The sequence below is a fragment of the Amphibalanus amphitrite genome, unplaced genomic scaffold (assembly GCF_019059575.1).
Source record: "Amphibalanus amphitrite isolate SeventyFive unplaced genomic scaffold, NRLGWU_Aamphi_draft 000396F_arrow, whole genome shotgun sequence".
NCBI classification, from domain to species: domain Eukaryota; kingdom Metazoa; phylum Arthropoda; class Thecostraca; order Balanomorpha; family Balanidae; genus Amphibalanus; species Amphibalanus amphitrite.
The window spans coordinates 544510-551927 of NW_024881890.1; positions in this window are offsets into that span (position 1 = coordinate 544510).

Here is a 7418-nt window from a genome sequence, read left to right on the forward strand (position 1 = left end):
AGTCAATGGGCGTTTTTGCAGAGACTTTTTCATTCGCTCATTGTACAAAATTATATGATACGATTTTGTTTAAACTTTCAAGACTTGTTGAGAAAAGACCATAGAACATGTTGTTATGCTTCTTTAAGCTGTGCAAATTCGTTTGTTCTTTTTAGGCTCGTTTAAAAATGAAAAATTTTAACATGGAAAGTCAATAGGAGCGTCTTTGCTGCTAAATAACTTTTTACAGTTGAGATATATTTAAGTGAAAAGTTGATAGGTTATACAACTTTTGATGCTCTTTCCAATGATATATAGAAAGTTATTGCACGTTGTGCCGTTTTTGAGGAATTTGGTAAAAAAGCACGACTTTACCGAGATTTGAGCTCAGACCTATATATGGTCTTGGCTCAGACAGTATACGAACAGGTGACAGGGATACCTCCCATTGAAGGATGCGATTTAATACTAAACATTAGCAGCCGGCCGCCGTGGGGACGTTTTTGTACGACTTATATCTCCGCAGCCACTGGACCAATACACTTGCGGTTTTTTTTTGTGTGGGGTAGCGTATACCCTTCTTAGAAGTATTTTACTATGGACGATGCATGCGAGTGACCCCTACTGCACGTGACACGTGTAATACGGACAGGTGTCAGTTTTGTAATAAGTGCAATAACTCGGTAATTACTGGGCCAATTGCGCTGAAACTTGGCATGCAGGTAGTCACCTACCAGGCGATCCATTTTCATGTGCCACGGTAGGGGTGCCGCTGCACGTGCGCACGTGCAGGGTGACGCTTCCAGATCTCGTGACCGGCCGGGCCGATTGAGTTCAAATTTGGCACACCGTCAGAGACCGCGTAGTAGGGTGCCTTGCACAGATCAGTTGGGTCCCAGGTTGCACGTGCGCACGTGCAGGGTGACGCTTCCAGATCTCAGGAACGGCCGGACCGATTGCATTCAAATTTGGCACACCTTTAGAGACCGATCAGTAGGGTGCCGTGCGCAAGTCAGTTAGTATGTATTTTCATGGGTCACGGTTGGGATGCAGCTGCACGTGCGCACGTGCAGGGTGACACTTTCAGATCTCGAGAACGGCCGGGCCGATTGAGCTCAAATTTGGTACACCGCTAGAGACCGGCGAATAGGGTGCCGTGCAAAAGTCAGATGGGACCATTTTGCACGTGCGCACGTGCAGGGTGTCGCTTCCAGATCTCGAAATAACCGCAGGTTGTTTGAAAAGACAAACACTATTCGTTAGAATTGTGTTTTTCTATTGAAAAACAACCGGAGCGGTCCTTCTCCGGGCTATGTTTAGCAAGTCTGGCCGCGAATTGGGGCAACTTGACCGGGGCCTAAACGTGCATTGCGATTTTCGTAAAAAGTTCAGTGTATGGGCTCCCGGAGGCGATCTACCTGATGGCACCGGTCGCTACTCGCTTAAAACCTCGTGGCACGTGGCACGTGCGATTCCATTTTCCCCATGTTAAGTCAATGGGGTTTTGAACACTTTTTGCGCGATCGCGAATAGCGGGAAAACGAGCCAAGAAGGAGGTGGTTTTCTTCCCAGCATTTTATGGCAAACACGTTCAGGTACACGCTAGTGTGCTCCGTATACCCCTCAGAACTTCGTAACGTGTCTTTGCACGAGGTCAAAGTTGAACTTTTTTCGCTCCCCATGTTAAGTCAATGGGCGTTTTTGCAGAGACTTTTTCATTCGCTCATTGTACAAAATTATATGATACGATTTTGTTTAAACTTTCAGGACTTGTTGAGAAAAGACCATAGAACATGTTGTTATGCTTCTTTAAGCTGTGCAAATTCGTTTGTTGTCTTTAGGCTTCTTTAAAAATGAAAAATTTTAACATGGAAAGTCAATGGGAGCGTCTTTGGTGCTTAATAACTTTGTACCTTGAAGACATATTCAAGTGAAAAGTTGATATTTTATACAACTTTTGATGCTCTTTCCAATGATATATACAACTTTATTGCACGTGGTGCCGTTTTTGAGAAATATAGTAAAAAAGCACGACATTACCGAGATTTGAGCTCAGACCTATATCGTTACGGTGTCAGGCGGACACGAGGACAGGTGGCGCCGCCGCCGCCCGCATAGCGGCGGGAATGTGAACTAACCTGTTTACCATCTATGGTATGGTACCATCGGGGGACCGGCCGCCGTCGGCACCATTTCGGGACTTTGCATCGCAATAAAAGGCTTATTTACAATTGAAAATGGACTAGCGAGAGTCGTTATGGAATCAGAATTTGATGCTCTACAAAACTAGGCGCCTATTTTCATTGTGATGGCATCACAGACTACACCGCTAACCCCAATAAAGCAGATTTATGTCGCGTCATCGATGATTACATATAATGTTTCTTTGATATATATGTAGTCGGGTCTTTCAGCTGCGTTCCTCCCCTCCCTCGCCGCGCCGGCGGGTCGGCCATCCGCGCCCTGCCGCCCGCCGGCTGCTGGCCGGTCAGCTGGCCGGTCAGCTGGTCGCCCGCGGCTGTCGGTGCAGTGCGGGATGCCTACTTGCGGGGGGCCGTCGTGGCGGCGGCCCGGGTGGACTGGGCGAGCAGTGAGTTGGGGAGCGCTGCGCTGTCGGTGCTCTAGTTTGCATTGCGTTCGCATGATACGGCTTGAGCCAATACAGAGTGAACTGATTGAGCTGAGCAAGTCTTTATATACATTGAAAAGTAAAGCACTTTTTACTGCATCTACGGTGAGATGCTAGATAAAATTTATGGTCTACCTAATGGTATCCATTACTTAACAATTAAGTGAATCATTTCGTCGCTAAACTCTCGTAAATTCGTATGTCCGCCTCACTATGGAGTTTGGACCGTAACGTATGGTCTTTGCTCAGACAGTATACGAACAGGTGACGGGGATACCTCCCATAGAAGGATGCGACACGATTTTACTGCTAAATAGCGGCCGGCCGCCGTGGGGACGTTTTTGTACGACTTATATCTCGGCAACCACTGGGCTGATACACGTGCGGTTTTTTGTGTTGGGTAGCTTTTTTCCTTCTTTCACATAGTGTGCTACTCTCGATGCATATGGGTGACCCCTAACGCACGTTCCACGTGCAAAGCCAAGAGGTGCCTGTTTTGTAATAAGTGCAATAGCTCGCGGTAATTACTGGGCCGATTGCGCTAAAACTTGGCATGGAGGTAGACACATTCCAGGCGATGCATTTCCACGTGTCTTGGTAGGGGTGCAACTGCACGTGCGCACGGGCAGGGTGACGCTTCCAGATGTCGAGAACGGCTGGGCCGATTGTGATCAAACTTGGCACACCGCTAGAGGCTGGTAAGTAGGGTGCCGTGCACAAGTCAGATGGGACCCGCTATGCACGTGCGCACGTGCAGGCTGACGCTTCCAGATCTCAAGAACGGCTGGGCCGACTCTGCTGAAATTTGGCATACCGCTAGAGACTGGTTAGTAGGGTGCCGTGCACAAGTCAGTTAGTATGTATTTTCATGTGCCACGGTTGGGGTGCAGTTGCACCAGCGCACGTGTAGGGGTCGCTTCCAGATCTTGAAATTGACGGGGCTGATTGAGCTCCAATTTGGTACACCGCTAGAAACCGGCGAATAGAGTGCCGTGCACAAGTCAATTGGGGCCTAGGCTGCACGTGCGCACGTGCAGGGTGTCGCTTCCAGATCTCGAAAACGGCCGGGTCGATTGCACTCAAATTTGGCACACCGCTATAGACCGACGAATAGGGTGCCGTGCACGTCAGTCCGTAGCACACCGACTGCGGTCTGCACGTGCAAGGCTCATCCTCTCGTTTGGTGGCGGGCGTTTTTGCTGCGTTTACAAAGGTGCTTGCTCAAACAACCTGCGGTCCCGCGATGCGGAGCCCGGCATCGCAGATGCCGGGTAACCGCAGGTTGTTTGAAAAGACAAACACTATTCGTTAGAATTGTGTTTTTCTATTGAAAAACAACCGGAGCGGTCCTTCTCCGGGCTATGTTTTGCATGTCTGGCCGCGAATTGGGGCAACTTGGGTCAGGCCTAAACTTGTGGCTCGATTTTCTTAAAAATTTCAGTGTATGGGCTCCCGCAGGCGATCTACCTGTTGGCACCGGTCGCTACTCGCTTAAAACCTCGTGGCACGTGGCACGTGCGATTCCATTTTCCCCATGTTAAGTCAACGGGGTTTTGGACACTTTTTGCGCGATCGGGAATAGCGGAAAAACGAGCCAAGGAAGAGGTGGTTTTCTTCCCAGCATTTTATGGCAAACACGTTTGGGTACACGCTGGTGTGCGCCGTATACCCCTCAGAACTTCGTAACGTGTCTTTGCACGAGGTCAAAGTTGAATTTTTTTCGCTCCCCATGTTAAGTCAATGGGCGTTTTTGCAGAGACTTTTTCATTCGCTCATTGTACAAAATTATATGATACGATTTTGTTTAAACTTTCAGGACTTGTTGAGAAAAGACCATAGAACATGGTGTTATGCTTCGTTAAGCTGTCAGAATTCGTTTGCTCTTTTGAAGCTCGTTTAAAAATGAAAAATTTTAACTTTGAAAGTCAATGGGAGCGTCTTTGATGCTTAATAACTTTTTACGTTTAAGATATGTTTAAGTCAAAAGTTGATATTTTATACAACTTTTGATGCTCTTTCCAATGATATATAGAACGTTATTGCACGTTGTTCCGTTTTCCTGGTGTTGTCCATCTGAACTTGTCAGTCACGTGACCCATTTGACCTTCGGATCCAATTCTGGTAGTCAATTCTGGCGCTTTTGTTACCATAGCGAAATATGTAACGCCGTGTTCACAGTTTACTGACGACGAAGGTCCTGCTTAATCTGGCAAATAGCGTTCGAGAACTGCGGCCAAGCCCCGCTGATCTTGAACGTGATTGGTCGGTGGGCGTAAAGAATCTCCGTCGTCAGGGAGACTGCGAACACGGGGTAAACCAAGGAGTAAACAATCTGTGCGTGGAATGGGGAGTGGTGAATGTGGAACGGCGATGATAGGTGCTGATGTCGTCGATTTTTATTTATACTGTTATCCTTATTATACATTCTGATCATTTTTTATGTTCAGGAGTTTTCTCTGTTGATTTAACATCAAAAACGGTGTGTTTAACTGTTATTGCCAAGTGCCATATTGATATTGAAATTGGGGTACAATTCAACATTCTGATTCACTGGTTTTCTATGGCCTGTTGTGTATCATATTATTGGTAATGTGAATATAGGTACTCCAAACGGCAAACACTGCTATTTTCTGGTATATATTAATGTTTGACCTGATTTTATATTATTGGTAATGTGAATATAGGTACTCCAAACACTGCTATTTTCGGGTATATATTAATGTTTGACCTGATTTTACTTCACTTCACCTTATATTTTTTGCAGGAACAGTTATCACAGCATTATTGTGCAAAAATAAGGGTGGTGTATCACAGCATATCACAGCACTCTGCCAGCCGCTTTTGGCTTCCATAGAGACATCAACAAGCCTATACCTCCAACACTACCGGAGGTTGACGCTAGCTCACGCGGAATGCGCTGGCAGCGGCTGGCAGCGCGCCCATGAAACACAGCCAGGGGTTTCTTCTGTAAAGTCATTGTTGTCTAGGTACATGGGCCTTTACCAATTGTTAACAGCTATAAAAATTGGAATTAAAAATGTTCAGGTATTATGAGCATCAGCTAAACAGGGAAGAGGATTCGGCTTCAGCCCATCTTGCAACGCCTCAATGAAATTTAACGAGAAACTTAAATTGAGGGAGCAGCTACTCAACTGTGGTAAAGCCCATAAATCCTTGTGGATTTACCTACATACCTGAGGTAAATCCACAAGGCACCTTGAGTTCAAAATATGAAGTGACAACAAGCGAAATATAGCAGAAATTGGGACTTAAAGGAGCTTAGAAATAATCTGCTTAGTTCATTTGAAATGTATTGTTACCCACTTTCTAACCATGCATATTTTTGTGTCTTGTGAGGTCTCATATAGCAATAAAAATAGAAAAGTTATACAAGAGCAGTGACATGCATAGTTTGCTTGTGTTGTCACAACTTTGTACAATATTTCCAGCTTTATAATATGCAGTTATCAGTCACATTGGGCATCACACATGTATTTTTTTTTCTGCAGGAGGGAAGACACAGGAGGGAACTAGTGACTCATGTTTTTGCTTCTATCGCTTCACCCCTGGGGAATCAGTTCCTGCACCCCTTGAATATAATGGTCACCAAGGGGTGCTGTCCTGACACGTTCACTTTCTGTTGAGAAGGTTAGAACAAACACCATGTGTGTCATTTAGTTGCATATATAATACTTCAATGTTAAGTCTGCATGAAGTCTGAAGTCTAGCCACTCTTAATCCTAGGTTGTCGTGACGTTAATCTAGCCTGGGTGGATATTTTGCTGTGTATGGATGCCTCGTGGTTCAGCTCGTGATGTTCAAAACAACTGTCCCGTGTGTCAGGTAGGTCTTTCATTCGCTCATTATACAAAATTATATGATACGATTTTGTTTGAACTTTCAGGACTTGTTGAGGAAAGACCATTGAACATGTTGTTATGCTTCGTTAAGCTGTCAGAATTCGTTTGTTCTTTTTAAGCTCGTTTAAAAAAGAAAATTTTTAACATGGAAAGTCAATGGGAGCGTCTTTGTTGCTTAATAACTTTTTACGTTAAAGATATATTTAAATGAAAAGTTGATAGGTTATACGAATTTTGATGCTCTTTCCAATGATATATAGAACATTGTTGCACGCTGTACCGTTTCTGAGAAATTTAGTAAAAAAGCACGACATTACCGAAATTTGAGCTCAGACCTATATATGGTCTTGGCTTAGACAGTATACGAACAGGTGACAGGGATACCTCCTTTAGAAGGATGCAACAGGAATTTAATGCTAAATATTAGCGGCCGGCCGCCGTGGGGACTTTTTTGAACGACCTATCTCCGCAACCATTGGACCGATACACTTGCGTTTTTTTTGTGTGTGTGTGTGTGTGTGGGGTAGTAACTCGGTAATTACTAAGCCGATTGCGCTGAAACTTGGCATGGATGTAGTCACCTACCAGGCGATCCATTTTCATGTGCCACGGTAGGGGTGCCGCTGCACGTGCGCACGTGCAGGGTGACGCTTCCAGATCTCGTGACCGGCCGGGCCGATTGAGTTCAAATTTGGCACACCGCCAGAGACCGCGTAGTAGGGTGCCTTGCACAAATCAGTTGGGTCCCAGGTTGCACATGCGCACGTGCAGGGTGACGCTTCCAGATCTCAGGAACAGCTGGACCGATTGCACTCAAATTTGGCATACCGCTAGAGACTGGTTAGTAGGGTGCCGTGCACAAGTCAGTTAGTATGTATTTTCCTGTGCCACGGTTGGGGTGCAGCTGCACGTGCGCACGTGTAGGGGTCGCTTCCAGATCTTGAAAACGG